The following is a 15,406-nucleotide window of genomic DNA, read 5'->3' on the forward strand; positions in this document are numbered from 1 at the left end:
AGTAGCTCGAGATAAAGAATTTGGAAAATAAGAAAGTGGAGAAAAAATGCCCGCCAGGTGGGATCCGAAACCACGATCTCCAGAATACCGGCCTGGTGCGATAACCACTACGCTACTGGCGGGGCTACTTTAGCCTTAACTTTCTGGGGTATATATGTTCAGGTGTTATGGTTTCCTACACTTGGGGGTGGTAGCCAGCGCCACTCGGACTACTCAGGGTGAAGGGGACCTTCTTTTTAACCCCCCGGCCGTGCCTCGAGCGTCGATGACATGTCGAGAGTGGTCGACCAGCGTTGAACCCTCTTAAGCTCCCTATGGCAGCAAGACTGCCAGACCTGAGGCCCTCGCTATTCATGTAGCGAATCCGATTAGGAAATGAGGGGCTCGTTGAAAATTAGACAGAAAAAAGAATTGGCAATCAAGACGACCTCTGAAAGCAAAGGGGAGGATGTAGTAGCTCAAGATAAAGAATTTGTAAAATAAGAAAGTGGAGAAAAAAATAGCCGCCACGAGGGATCCGATCCCACGACCTCCAGAATACCAGTCTGGTGCGATAACCCCTACGCTACCGGCGGGGCTACTTTCGCCTCCACTTTCTGTGGTATTTATGTTTAGGTGTTTTTGTTTCCTGCGCTTGGGGTTTTAGCCAGCGCCACTCGGACTACTCGGGGTGAAGGGGACCTTCTTTTTAACCGCCGGGCCGTGACTCGAGCGTCTACGACATGTCGAGAGTGGCTAACCAGCGTTCAACCCTCTTCAGCTCCCTATGGCACCAAGACTGCCAGAACAGAGGCCCTCGCTATGTGTGTAGCGAATCCGAATAGGAAATGAGGGGCTCGTTGAAAATAAGACAGAAATAAGAATTGGCAATCAAGAAGAGCTCGGAAAGGAAAGGGAAAGATGTAGTAGCTCGAGATAAAGAATTTGGAAAATAAGAAAGTGGAGAAAAAATGCCCGCCAGGTGGGATCCGAAACCACGATCTCCAGAATACCGGCCTGGTGCGATAACCCCTACGCTACCGGCGGGGCTACTTTCGCCTCCTTTTTCTGTGGTATTTATGTTCAGGTGTTTTTGTTTCCTGCGATTGGGGGTGGTAGCCAGCGCCATTCGGACTACTCGCGGTGAAGGGGACCTTCTTTTCAACCCCCGGGCCGTGACTCGAGCGTCTACGACATGTCGAGAGTGGTCGACCAGCATTGAACCCTCTTAAGCTCCCTATGGCACCAAGACTGCCAGAACAGAGGCCCTCGCTATGCATGTAGCGAATCAGATATGAATTGAGGGGCTCGTTGAAAATGAGACAGAAATAAGAATTTGCAGTCAAGAATACCTCAGAAAGCAAAGGGGAGGATGTTGTAGATGAAGATAAAGAATTTGGAAAATAGGAAAGCTGAGAAAAAATGCCCGCCAGGTGGGATCCGAACCCACGACCTTCAGAATACTGGTCTGGTGTGATAACCACTACACTACCAGCGGGGCTACTTTAGCCTCCAATTTCTGGGGTATTTATGTTCAGGTCTTTTGTGTTTCCTGCGCTTGGGGCTGGTAGCCAGCGCCACTCGGACTACTCGGGGTGAAGGGGACCTTCTTTTTAACGCCCGGGCCGTGACTCGAGCGTCTACGATATGTCGAGAGTGGTCGACCAGCGTTGAACCCTCTTAAGCTTCCTATGGCACCTGACTGCCAGAACAGAGGCCCTCGCTCTGCAAGTAGCGAATCAGAATAGGAAATCTGGGGCTCGTTGAAAATAAGACAGAAATAAGAATTGCCAGTCAAGAAGACCTCGTAAAGCAAAGGGGAGGATGTAGTAGCTCAAGATAAAGAATTTGGAAAATAAGAAAATGGAGAAAAAAATAGCCGCCAGGAGGGATCCGAACCACGACCTCCAGGATACCAGTCTGGTGCGATAACCACTGCGCTACCGGCGGGGCAACTTTCGCCTCCACTTTCTGGGGTATTTATGTTCAGGTGTTTTTGTTTCCTGCGCTTGTGGCTGGTAGCCAGCGCCACTCGGACTACTCGGGGTGAAGGGGACCTTCTTTTTAACCCCCGGGCCGTGACTCGAGCGTCTACGACATGTAGAGAGCGGTCGACCAGCGTTGAACCCACTTAAGCTCCCTATGGCACCAAGACTCCAGAACCGAGGCCCTCGTTATGCATGTAGCGAATCAGAATAGGAAATGATGGGCTAGTTGGAAATAAGACAGAAATAAGAATTGGCAGTCAAGAATACCTCGGAAAGCAAAGGGGAGGATGTAGTAGCTGAAGATAAAGAATTTGTAAAATAAGAAAGTGGAGAAAAAAATAGCCGCCACGAGGGATCCGATCCCACGACCTCCAGAATACCAGTCTGGTGCGATAACCCCTACGCTACCGGCGGGGCTACTTTCGCCTCCACTTTCTGTGGTATTTATGTTTAGGTGTTTTTGTTTCCTGCGCTTGGGGTTTTAGCCAGCGCCACTCGGACTACTCGGGGTGAAGGGGACCTTCTTTTTAACCGCCGGGCCGTGACTCGAGCGTCTACGACATGTCGAGAGTGGCTAACCAGCGTTCAACCCTCTTCAGCTCCCTATGGCACCAAGACTGCCAGAACAGAGGCCCTCGTTATGCGTGTAGCGAATCCGAATAGGAAATGAGGGGCTCGTTGAAAATAAGACAGAAATAAGAATTGGCAATCAAGAAGAGCTCGGAAAGCAAAGGGAAAGATGTAGTAGCTCGAGATAAAGAATTTGGAAAATAAGAAAGTGGAGAAAAAATGCCCGCCAGGTGGGATCCGAAACCACGATCTCCAGAATACCGGCCTGGTGCGATAACCACTACGCTACTGGCGGGGCTACTTTAGCCTTAACTTTCTGGGGTATATATGTTCAGGTGTTATGGTTTCCTACACTTGGGGGTGGTAGCCAGCGCCACTCGGACTACTCAGGGTGAAGGGGACCTTCTTTTTAACCCCCCGGCCGTGCCTCGAGCGTCGATGACATGTCGAGAGTGGTCGACCAGCGTTGAACCCTCTTAAGCTTCCTATGGCACCAAGACTCCAGAACCGAGGCCCTCGTTATGCATGTAGTGAATCCGAAAAAAAATGAGGGGCTCGTTGAAAATAAGACAGAAAAAAGAATTGGCAATCAAGAAGACCTCGGAAAGCAAAGGGGAGGATGTAGTAGCTCAAGATAAAGAATTTGGAAAAATAAAGTGGAGAAAAAAATAGCCACCACGAGGGATCCGAACCCACGAACTCCAGAATACCAGTCTGGTGCGATACCCACTACGCTACCGGTGGGGCAACTTTCGCCTCCACTTTCTGGGGTATTTATGTTCAGGTGTTTTTGTTTCCTGCGCTTGGGGCTGGTAGCCAGCGCCACTCGGACTACTCGGGGTGAAGGGCACCTTCTTTTTAACCCCCGGGCCGGGACTCGAGCGTCTACGACATGTTGAGAGTGGTCAACCAGCGTTGAACCCTCTTAAGCTCCCTATGGCACCAAGACTGCCAGACCTGAGGCCCTCGCTATTCATGTAGCGAATCCGATTAGGAAATGAGGGGCTCGTTGAAAATTAGACAGAAAAAAGAATTGGCAATCAAGAAGACCTCTGAAAGCAAAGGGGAGGATGTAGTAGCTCAAGATAAAGAATTTGGAAAATAAGAAAGTGGAGAAAAAAATAGCCGCCACGAGGGATCCGATCCCACGACCTCCAGAATACCAGTCTGGTGCGATAACCCCTACGCTACCGGCGGGGCTACTTTCGCCTCCTTTTTCTGTGGTATTTATGTTCAGGTGTTTTTGTTTCCTGCGATTGGGGGTGGTAGCCAGCGCCATTCGGACTACTCGCGGTGAAGGGGACCTTCTTTTCAACCCCCGGGCCGTGACTCGAGCGTCTACGACATGTCGAGAGTGGTCGACCAGCATTGAACCCTCTTAAGCTCCCTATGGCACCAAGACTGCCAGAACAGAGGCCCTCGCTATGCATGTAGCGAATCAGATATGAATTGAGGGGCTCGTTGAAAATGAGACAGAAATAAGAATTTGCAGTCAAGAATACCTCAGAAAGCAAAGGGGAGGATGTTGTAGATGAAGATAAAGAATTTATAAAATAAGAAAGTGGAGAAAAAAATAGCCGCCACGAGGGATCCGATCCAACGACCTCCAGAATACCAGTCTGGTGCGATAACCCCTACGCTACCGGCGGGGCTACTTTCGCCTCCACTTTCTGTGGTATTTATGTTTAGGTGTTTTTGTTTCCTGCGCTTGGGGTTTTAGCCAGCGCCACTCGGACTACTCGGGGTGAAGGGGACCTTCTTTTTAACCGCCGGGCCGTGACTCGAGCGTCTACGACATGTCGAGAGTGGCTAACCAGCGTTCAACCCTCTTCAGCTCCCTATGGCACCAAGACTGCCAGAACAGAGGCCCTCGCTATGCGTGTAGCGAATCCGAATAGGAAATGAGGGGCTCGTTGAAAATAAGACAGAAATAAGAATTGGCAATCAAGAAGAGCTCGGAAAGCAAAGGGAAAGATGTAGTAGCTCGAGATAAAGAATTTGGAAAATAAGAAAGTGGAGAAAAAATGCCCGCCAGGTGGGATCCGAAACCACGATCTCCAGAATACCGGCCTGGTGCGATAACCACTACGCTACTGGCGGGGCTACTTTAGCCTTAACTTCCTGGGGTATATATGTTCAGGTGTTATGGTTTCCTACACTTGGGGGTGGTAGCCAGCGCCACTCGGACTACTCAGGGTGAAGGGGACCTTCTTTTTAACCCCCAGGCCGTGCCTCGAGCGTCGATGACATGTCGAGAGTGGTCGACCAGCGTTGAACCCTCTTAAGCTCCCTATGGCAGCAAGACTGCCAGACCTGAGGCCCTCGCTATTCATGTAGCGAATCCGATTAGGAAATGAGGGGCTCGTTGAAAATTAGACAGAAAAAAGAATTGGCAATCAAGACGACCTCTGAAAGCAAAGGGGAGGATGTAGTAGCTCAAGATAAAGAATTTGTAAAATAAGAAAGTGGAGAAAAAAATAGCCGCCACGAGGGATCCGATCCCACGACCTCCAGAATACCAGTCTGGTGCGATAACCCCTACGCTACCGGCGGGGCTACTTTCGCCTCCACTTTCTGTGGTATTTATGTTTAGGTGTTTTTGTTTCCTGCGCTTGGGGTTTTAGCCAGCGCCACTCGGACTACTCGGGGTGAAGGGGACCTTCTTTTTAACCGCCGGGCCGTGACTCGAGCGTCTACGACATGTCGAGAGTGGCTAACCAGCGTTCAACCCTCTTCAGCTCCCTATGGCACCAAGACTGCCAGAACAGAGGCCCTCGTTATGCGTGTAGCGAATCCGAATAGGAAATGAGGGGCTCATTGAAAATAAGACAGAAATAAGAATTGGCAATCAAGAAGAGCTCGGAAAGCAAAGGGAAAGATGTAGTAGCTCGAGATAAAGAATTTGGAAAATAAGAAAGTGGAGAAAAAATGCCCGCCAGGTGGGATCCGAAACCACGATCTCCAGAATACCGGCCTGGTGCGATAACCACTACGCTACTGGCGGGGCTACTTTAGCCTTAACTTTCTGGGGTATATATGTTCAGGTGTTATGGTTTCCTACACTTGGGGGTGGTAGCCAGCGCCACTCGGACTACTCAGGGTGAAGGGGACCTTCTTTTTAACCCCCCGGCCGTGCCTCGAGCGTCGATGACATGTCGAGAGTGGTCGACCAGCGTTGAACCCTCTTAAGCTTCCTATGGCACCAAGACTCCAGAACCGAGGCCCTCGTTATGCATGTAGTGAATCCGAAAAGAAATGAGGGGCTCGTTGAAAATAAGACAGAAAAAAGAATTGGCAATCAAGAAGACCTCGGAAAGCAAAGGGGAGGATGTAGTGGCTCAAGATAAAGAATTTGGAAAAATAAAGTGGAGAAAAAAATAGCCACCACGAGGGATCCGAACCCACGAACTCCAGAATACCAGTCTGGTGCGATACCCACTACGCTACCGGTGGGGCAACTTTCGCCTCCACTTTCTGGGGTATTTATGTTCAGGTGTTTTTGTTTCCTGCGCTTGGGGCTGGTAGCCAGCGCCACTCGGACTACTCGGGGTGAAGGGCACCTTCTTTTTAACCCCCGGGCCGGGACTCGAGCGTCTACGACATGTTGAGAGTGGTCAACCAGCGTTGAACCCTTTTAAGCTCCCTATGGCACCAAGACTGCCAGACCTGAGGCCCTCGCTATTCATGTAGCGAATCCGATTAGGAAATGAGGGGCTCGTTGAAAATTAGACAGAAAAAAGAATTGGCAATCAAGAAGACCTCTGAAAGCAAAGGGGAGGATGTAGTAGCTCAAGATAAAGAATTTGGAAAATAAGAAAGTGGAGAAAAAAATAGCCGCCACGAGGGATCCGATCCCACGACCTCCAGAATACCAGTCTGGTGCGATAACCCCTACGCTACCGGCGGGGCTACTTTCGCCTCCTTTTTCTGTGGTATTTATGTTCAGGTGTTTTTGTTTCCTGCGATTGGGGGTGGTAGCCAGCGCCATTCGGACTACTCGCGGTGAAGGGGACCTTCTTTTCAACCCCCGGGCCGTGACTCGAGCGTCTACGACATGTCGAGAGTGGTCGACCAGCATTGAACCCTCTTAAGCTCCCTATGGCACCAAGACTGCCAGAACAGAGGCCCTCGCTATGCATGTAGCGAATCAGATATGAATTGAGGGGCTCGTTGAAAATGAGACAGAAATAAGAATTTGCAGTCAAGAATACCTCAGAAAGCAAAGGGGAGGATGTTGTAGATGAAGATAAAGAATTTGGAAAATAGGAAAGCTGAGAAAAAATGCCCGCCAGGTGGGATCCGAACCCACGACCTTCAGAATACTGGTCTGGTGTGATAACCACTACACTACCAGCGGGGCTACTTTAGCCTCCAATTTCTGGGGTATTTATGTTCAGGTCTTTTGTGTTTCCTGCGCTTGGGGCTGGTAGCCAGCGCCACTCGGACTACTCGGGGTGAAGGGGACCTTCTTTTTAACCCCCGGGCCGTGACTCGAGCGTCTACGATATGTCGAGAGTGGTCGACCAGCGTTGAACCCTCTTAAGCTTCCTATGGCACCTGACTGCCAGAACAGAGGCCCTCGCTCTGCAAGTAGCGAATCAGAATAGGAAATCTGGGGCTCGTTGAAAATAAGACAGAAATAAGAATTGCCAGTCAAGAAGACCTCGTAAAGCAAAGGGGAGGATGTAGTAGCTCAAGATAAAGAATTTGGAAAATAAGAAAGTGGAGAAAAAAATAGCCGCCAGGAGGGATCCGAACCACGACCTCCAGGATACCAGTCTGGTGCGATAACCACTGCGCTACCGGCGGGGCAACTTTCGCCTCCACTTTCTGGGGTATTTATGTTCAGGTGTTTTTGTTTCCTGCGCTTGTGGCTGGTAGCCAGCGCCACTCGGACTACTCGGGGTGAAGGGGACCTTCTTTTTAACCCCCGGGCCGTGACTCGAGCGTCTACGACATGTAGAGAGCGGTCGACCAGCGTTGAACCCACTTAAGCTCCCTATGGCACCAAGACTCCAGAACCGAGGCCCTCGTTATGCATGTAGCGAATCAGAATAGGAAATGATGGGCTAGTTGGAAATAAGACAGGAATAAGAATTGGCAGTCAAGAATACCTCGGAAAGCAAAGGGGAGGATGTAGTAGCTGAAGATAAAGAATGTGGAAAATAAGAAAGCTGAGAAAAAATGCCCGCCAGGTGGGATACGAACCCACGACCCCCAGAATACCGGTCTGGTGCGATAACCACTACGCTACCGGCGGGGCTACTTTCGCCTCCACTTTCTGTGGTATTTATGTTCAGGTGTTTTTGTTTCCTGCGCTTGGGGGTGGTAGCCAGCGCCACTCGAAATACTCGGGGTGATGGGGACCTTCTTTTCAACCCCCGGGCCGTGACTTGAGCGTCTACGACATGTCGAGAGTGGTCCACCAGCGTTGAACCCTCTTAAGCTCCCTATGGCACCAAGACTGCCAGAACAGAGGCCCTCGCTATGCATGTAGCGAATCCGAATAGGAAATGAGGGGCTCGTTGAAAATAGGGCAGAAATAAGAATTGGCAATCAAGAAGACCTCGGAAAGCAAAGGCGAGGATGTAGTAGCTTAAGATAAAGAATTTGGAAAATAAGAAAGTGGAGAAAAAAATAGCCGCCACGAGGGATCCGAACGCACGACCTCCAGAATACCAGTCTGGTGCGATAACCACTACGCTACCGGCGGGGCTACTTTCGCCTCCACTTTCTGTGGTATTTATGTTCAGGTGTTTTTGTTTCCTGCGATTGGGGGTGGTAGCCAGCGCCATTCGGACTACTCGCGGTGAAGGGGACCTTCTTTTCAACCCCCGGGCCGTGACTCGAGCGTCTACGACATGTCGAGAGTGGCTAACCAGCGTTCAACCCTCTTCAGCTCCCTATGGCACCAAGACTGCCAGAACAGAGGCCCTCGCTATGCGTGTAGCGAATCCGAATAGGAAATGAGGGGCTCGTTGAAAATAAGACAGAAATAAGAATTGGCAATCAAGAAGAGCTCGGAAATCAAAGGGAAAGATGTAGTAGCTCGAGATAAAGAATTTGGAAAATAAGAAAGTGGAGAAAAAATGCCCGCCAGGTGGGATCTGAACCCACGACCTCCAGAATACCGGTCTGGTGCGATAACCACTACGCTACCGGCGGGGCTACTTTCGCCTCCACTTTCTGGGGTATTTATGTTCAGGTGTTTTTGTTCCCTGCGCTTGGGGCTGGTAGCCAGAGCCACTCGGACTACTCGGGGTGAAGGGGACCTTCTTTTTAACCCCGGGCCGTGACTCGAGCGTCTACGACATGTCGAGAGTGGTCGACCAGCGTTGAACCCTCTTAAGCTCCCTATGGCACCAAGACTCCCAGAACAGAGGCCCTCGCTATGCATGTAGCGAATCCGAAAAGGAAATGAGGGGCTCATTGAAAATAAGACAGAAATAAGAATTGGCAATCAAGAAGACCTCGGAAAGCAAAGGGGAGGATGTAGTAGCTCGAGATAAAGAATTTGCAAAATAAGAAAGTGGAGAAAAAATGGCCGCCCGGAGAGATCCGAAACCACGACCTCCAGAATACCAGTCTGGTGCGATAACAACTACGCTACTGGCGGGGCTACTTTCGCCTCCACTTTCTGGGTTATTTACGTTCAGGTGTTTTTGTTTCCTGCGCTTGGGGCCGGTAGCCAGCGCCACTCGGACTACTCGGGGTGAAGGGGACCTTCTTTTTAACCCCCGGGCCGTGACTCGAGCGTCTACGACATGTCGAGAGTGGTCGACAAGCGTTGAACCCTCTTAAGCTTCCTATGGCACCTGACTGCCAGAACAGAGGCCCTCGCTCTGCAAGTAGCGAATCAGAATAGGAAATCTGGGGCTCGTTGAAAATAAGACAGAAATAAGAATTGCCAGTCAAGAAGACCTCGTAAAGCAAAGGGGAGGATGTAGTAGCTCAAGATAAAGAATTTGGAAAATAAGAAAGTGGAGAAAAAAATAGCCGCCAGGAGGGATCCGAACCACGACCTCCAGGATACCAGTCTGGTGCGATAACCACTGCGCTACCGGCGGGGCAACTTTCGCCTCCACTTTCTGGGGTATTTATGTTCAGGTGTTTTTGTTTCCTGCGCTTGTGGCTGGTAGCCAGCGCCACTCGGACTACTCGGGGTGAAGGGGACCTTCTTTTTAACCCCCGGGCCGTTACTCGAGCGTCTACGACATGTAGAGAGTGGTCGACCAGCGTTGAACCCACTTAAGCTCCCTATGGCACCAAGACTCCAGAACCGAGGCCCTCGTTATGCATGTAGCGAATCAGAATAGGAAATGATGGGCTAGTTGGAAATAAGACAGAAATAAGAATTGGCAATCAAGAAGACCTCGGAAAGCAAAGGGGAGGCTGTAGTAGCTCAAGAGAAAGAATTTGGAAAAATAAAGTGGAGAAAAAAATAGCCGCCACTAGGGATCCGAACCCACGACCTCCAGAATACCAGTGTGGTGCGATAACCACTACACTACCGGCGGGGCTACTTTCGCCTCCACTTTCTGTGGTATTTATGTTCAGGTGTTTTTGTTTCCTGCGCTTGGGTGTGGTAGCCAGCGCCACTCGGACTACTCGCGGTGAAGGGGACCTTCTTTTCAACCCCCGGGCCGTGACTCGAGCGTCTACGACATGTCGAGAGTGGTCGACCAGCGTTGAACCCTCTTAAGCTCCCTATGGCACCAAGACTGCCAGAACAGAGGCCCTCGCTATGCATGTAGCGAATCAGATATGAATTGAGGGGCTCGTTGAAAATGAGACAGAAATAAGAATTTGCAGTCAAGAATACCTCGGAAAGCAAAGGGGAGGATGTTGTAGATGAAGATAAAGAATTTGGAAAATAGGAAAGCTGAGAAAAAATGCCCGCCAGGTGGGATCCGAACCCACGACCTTCAGAATACTGGTCTGGTGTGATAACCACTACACTACTAGCGGGGCTACTTTAGCCTCCAATTTCTGGGGTATTTATGTTCAGGTCTTTTGTGTTTCCTGCGCTTGGGGCTGGTAGCCAGCGCCACTCGGACTACTCGGTATGAAGGGGACCTTCTTTTTATCCCCTGGGCCGTGACTCGAGCGTCTACAATATGTCGATGGTGGTCGACCAGCGTTGAACCCTCTTAAGCTTCCTATGGCACCAAGACTGCCAGAACAGTGGCCCTCGCTCCTCAAGTAGCGAATCAGAATAGGAAATGAGGGGCTCATTGAAAATAAGACAGAAATAAGAATTGCCAGTCAAGAAGACCTCGTAAAGCAAAGGGGAGGATTTAGTAGCTCAAGATAAAGAATTTGGAAAATAGGAAAGTGGAGAAAAAATGCCCGCCAGGTGGGATCTGAACCCACGACCTCCAGAATACCAGTCTGGTGCGATAACCACTATGCTACCGGCATGGTTACTTTAGCCTCCACTTTCTGAGGTATTTATGTTCAGGTGTTTTTGTTTCCTGTGCTTGGGGGTGGTAGCCAGCGCCACTCGGACTACTCGGGGTGAAGGGGACCTTCTTTTTAACCCCCAGGCCGTGCCTCGAGCGTCGATGACATGTCGAGAGTGGTCGACCAGCGTTGAACCCTCTTAAGCTCCCTATGGCACCAAGACTGCCAGAACAGAGGCCCTCGCTATGCATGTAGCGAATCAGATATGAATTGAGGGGCTCGTTGAAAATGAGACAGAAATAAGAATTTGCAGTCAAGAATACCTCGGAAAGCAAAGGGGAGGATGTTGTAGATGAAGATAAAGAATTTGGAAAATAGGAAAGCTGAGAAAAAATGCCCGCCAGGTGGGATCCGAACCCACGACCTTCAGAATACTGGTCTGGTGTGATAACCACTACACTACCAGCGGGGCTACTTTCGCCTCCACTTTCTGGGTTATTTACGTTCAGGTGTTTTTGTTTCCTGGCTTGGGGCTGGTAGCCAGCGCCACTCGGACTACTCGGGGTGAAGGGGACCTTCTTTTTAACCCCCGGGCCGTGACTCGAGCGTCTACGACATGTCGAGAGTGGCCAACCAGCGTTCAACCCTCTTCAGCTCCCTATGGCACCAAGACTGCCAGAACAGAGGCCCTCGCTATGCGTGTAGCGAATCCGAATAGGAAATGAGGCTCTCGTTGAAAATAAGACAGAAATAAGAATTGGCAATCAAGAAGAGCTCGGAAAGCAAAGGGGAAGATGTAGTAGCTCGAGATAAAGAATTTGGAAAATAAGAAAGTGGAGAAAAAAATAGCCGCCAGGAGGGATCCGAACAACGACCTCCAGAATACCGGCCTGGTGCGATAACCACTACGCTACTGGCGGGGCTACTTTAGCCTTAACTTTCTGGGGTATATATGTTCAGGTGTTATGGTTTCCTACACTTGGGGGTGGTAGCCAGCGCCACTCGGACTAATCAGGGTGAAGGGGACCTTCTTTTTAACCCCCAGGCCGTGCCTCGAGCGTCGATGACATGTCGAGAGTGGTCGACCAGCGTTGAACCCTCTTAAGCTTCCTATGGCACCAAGACTCCAGAACCGAGGCCCTCGTTATGCATGTAGTGAATCCGAAAGGAAATGAGGGGCTCGTTGAAAATAAGACAGAAAAAAGAATTGGCAATCAAGAAGACCTCGGAAAGCAAAGGGGAGGATGTAGTAGCTCAAGATAATGAATTTGGAAAAATAAAGTGGAGAAAAAAATAGCCGCCAGGAGGGATCCGAACCCACGACCTCCAGAATACCAGTCTGGTGCGATAACCACTACACTACCGGCGGGGCTACTTTCGCCTCCACTTTCTGTGGTATTTATGTTCAGGTGTTTTTGTTTCCTGCGCTTGGGGGTGGTAGCCAGCGCCACTCGGACTACTCGCGGTGAAGGGGACCTTCTTTTCAACCCCCGGGCCGTGACTCGAGCGTCTACGACATGTCGAGAGTGGTCGACCAGCGTTGAACCCTCTTAAGCTCCCTATGGCACCAAGACTGCCAGAACAGAGGCCCTCGCTATGCATGTAGCGAATCAGATATGAATTGAGGGGCTCGTTGAAAATGAGACAGAAATAAGAATTTGCAGTCAAGAATACCTCGGAAAGCAAAGGGGAGGATGTTGTAGATGAAGATAAAGAATTTGGAAAATAGGAAAGCTGAGAAAAAATGCCCGCCAGGTGGGATCCGAACCCACGACCTTCAGAATACTGGTCTGGTGTGATAACCACTACACTACCAGCGGGGCTACTTTAGCCTCCGATTTCTGGGGTATTTATGTTCAGGTCTTTTGTGTTTCCTGCGCTTGGGGCTGGTAGCCAGCGCCACTCGGACTACTCGGTATGAAGGGGACCTTCTTTTTATCCCCTGGGCCGTGACTCGAGCGTCTACAATATGTCGATGGTGGTCGAACAGCGTTGAACCCTCTTAAGCTTCCTATGGCACCAAGACTGCCAGAACAGTGGCCCTCGCTCCTCAAGTAGCGAATCAGAATAGGAAATGAGGGGCTCATTGAAAATAAGACAGAAATAAGAATTGCCAGTCAAGAAGACCTCGTAAAGCAAAGGGGAGGATTTAGTAGCTCAAGATAAAGAATTTGGAAAATAGGAGAGTGGAGAAAAAATGCCCGCCAGGTGGGATCTGAACCCACGACCTCCAGAATACCAGTCTGGTGCGATAACCACTATGCTACCGGCATGGTTACTTTAGCCTCCACTTTCTGAGGTATTTATGTTCAGGTGTTTTTGTTTCCTGTGCTTGGGGGTGGTAGCCAGCGCCACTCGGACTACTCGGGGTGAAGGGGACCTTCTTTTTAACCCCCAGGCCGTGCCTCGAGCGTCGATGACATGTCGAGAGTGGTCGACCAGCGTTGAACCCTCTTAAGCTCCCTATGGCACCAAGACTGCCAGAACAGAGGCCCTCGCTATGCATGTAGCGAATCAGATATGAATTGAGGGGCTCGTTGAAAATGAGACAGAAATAAGAATTTGCAGTCAAGAATACCTCGGAAAGCAAAGGGGAGGATGTTGTAGATGAAGATAAAGAATTTGGAAAATAGGAAAGCTGAGAAAAAATGCCCGCCAGGTGGGATCCGAACCCACGACCTTCAGAATACTGGTCTGGTGTGATAACCACTACACTACCAGCGGGGCTACTTTCGCCTCCACTTTCTGGGTTATTTACGTTCAGGTGTTTTTGTTTCCTGGCTTGGGGCTGGTAGCCAGCGCCACTCGGACTACTCGGGGTGAAGGGGACCTTCTTTTTAACCCCCGGGCCGTGACTCGAGCGTCTACGACATGTCGAGAGTGGCCAACCAGCGTTCAACCCTCTTCAGCTCCCTATGGCACCAAGACTGCCAGAACAGAGGCCCTCGCTATGCGTGTAGCGAATCCGAATAGGAAATGAGGTGCTCGTTGAAAATAAGACAGAAATAAGAATTGGCAATCAAGAAGAGCTCGGAAAGCAAAGGGGAAGATGTAGCTCGAGATAACGAATTTGGAAAATAAGAAAGTGGAGAAAAAATGCCCGCCAGGTGGGATCCGAAACCACGATCTCCAGAATACCGGCCTGGTGCGATAACCACTACGCTACTGGCGGGGCTACTTTAGCCTTAACTTTCTGGGGTATATATGTTCAGGTGTTATGGTTTCCTACGGGGTGGTAGCCAGCGCCACTCGGACTACTCAGGGTGAAGGGGACCTTCTTTTTAACCCCCAGGCCGTGCCTCGAGCGTCGATGACATGTCGAGAGTGGTCGACCAGCGTTGAACCCTCTTAAGCGTCCTATGGCACCAAGACTCCAGAACCGAGGCCCTCGTTATGCATGTAGTGAATCCGAAAGGAAATGAGGGGCTCGTTGAAAATAAGACAGAAAAAAGAATTGGCAATCAAGAAGACCTCGGAAAGCAAAGGGGAGGATGTAGTAGCTCAAGATGAAGAATTTGGAAAAATAAAGTGGAGAAAAAAATAGCCGCCACGAGGGATCCGAACCCACGACCTCCAGAATACCAGTCTGGTGCGATAACCACTACACTACCGGCGGGGCTACTTTCGCCTCCACTTTCTGTGGTATTTATGTTCAGGTGTTTTTGTTTCTTGCGCTTGGGGGTGGTAGCCAGCGCCACTCGGACTACTCGCGGTGAAGAGGACCTTCTTTTCAAACCCCGGGCCGTGACTCGAGCGTCTACGACATGTCGAGAGTGGTCGACCAGCGTTGAACCCTCTTAAGCTCCCTATGGCACCAAGACTGCCAGAACAGAGGCCCTCGCTATGCATGTAGCGAATCAGATATGAATTGAGGGGCTCGTTGAAAATGAGACAGAAATAAGAATTTGCAGTCAAGAATACCTCGGAAAGCAAAGGGGAGGATGTTGTAGATGAAGATAAAGAATTTGGAAAATAGGAAAGCTGAGAAAAAATGCCCGCCAGGTGGGATCCGAACCCACGACCTTCAGAATACTGGTCTGGTGTGATAACCACTACACTACCAGCGGGGCTACTTTAGCCTCCAATTTCTGGAGTATTTATGTTCAGGTCTTTTGTGTTTCCTGCGCTTGGGGCTGGTAGCCAGCGCCACTCGGACTACTCGGTATGAAGGGGACCTTCCTTTTATCCCCCGGGCCGTGACTCGAGCGTCTACAATATGTCGATGGTGGTCGACCAGCGTTGAACCCTCTTAAGCTTCCTATGGCACCAAGACTGCCAGAACAGTGGCCCTCGCTCCTCAAGTAACGAATCAGAATAGGAAATGAGGGGCTCGTTGAAAATAAGACCGAAATAAGAATTGCCAGTCAAGAAGACCTCGTAAAGCAAAGGGGAGGATTTAGTAGCTCAAGATAAAGAATTTGGAAAATAGGAAAGTGGAGAAAAAATGCCCGCCAGGTGGGATCTGA

The 15,406-nt window shown here is 50.1% G+C and overlaps 7 non-coding genes across 7 annotated transcripts; all 7 read right to left on the reverse strand.

Annotated features, from left to right (window-relative positions):
- Positions 1-1,404: 1,404 nt before the first annotated feature.
- Trnat-agu (transfer RNA threonine (anticodon AGU)) lies at positions 1,405-1,477 on the reverse strand. The gene has a single exon. It is a non-coding gene; the product is annotated as a tRNA-Thr (tRNA).
- Positions 1,478-6,821: 5,344 nt separating this feature from the next.
- Positions 6,822-6,894, reverse strand: Trnat-agu (transfer RNA threonine (anticodon AGU)). The gene has a single exon. It is a non-coding gene; the product is annotated as a tRNA-Thr (tRNA).
- A 3,538-nt stretch (positions 6,895-10,432) lies between these two features.
- On the reverse strand, positions 10,433-10,505 carry Trnat-agu (transfer RNA threonine (anticodon AGU)). The gene has a single exon. It is a non-coding gene; the product is annotated as a tRNA-Thr (tRNA).
- An 831-nt stretch (positions 10,506-11,336) lies between these two features.
- Trnat-agu (transfer RNA threonine (anticodon AGU)) lies at positions 11,337-11,409 on the reverse strand. The gene has a single exon. It is a non-coding gene; the product is annotated as a tRNA-Thr (tRNA).
- Positions 11,410-12,687: 1,278 nt separating this feature from the next.
- Trnat-agu (transfer RNA threonine (anticodon AGU)) lies at positions 12,688-12,760 on the reverse strand. Its single transcript has one exon. It is a non-coding gene; the product is annotated as a tRNA-Thr (tRNA).
- Positions 12,761-13,591: 831 nt separating this feature from the next.
- On the reverse strand, positions 13,592-13,664 carry Trnat-agu (transfer RNA threonine (anticodon AGU)). Its single transcript has one exon. It is a non-coding gene; the product is annotated as a tRNA-Thr (tRNA).
- Positions 13,665-14,934: 1,270 nt separating this feature from the next.
- Trnat-agu (transfer RNA threonine (anticodon AGU)) lies at positions 14,935-15,007 on the reverse strand. The gene has a single exon. It is a non-coding gene; the product is annotated as a tRNA-Thr (tRNA).
- Positions 15,008-15,406: the final 399 nt, after the last annotated feature.

This window comes from Haemaphysalis longicornis, unplaced genomic scaffold (genome assembly GCF_048455015.1).
Source record: "Haemaphysalis longicornis isolate Haplotype H1 unplaced genomic scaffold, Haemaphysalis longicornis Haplotype H1 scaffold_4, whole genome shotgun sequence".
Classification (NCBI taxonomy): Eukaryota; Metazoa; Arthropoda; class Arachnida; order Ixodida; family Ixodidae; genus Haemaphysalis; species Haemaphysalis longicornis.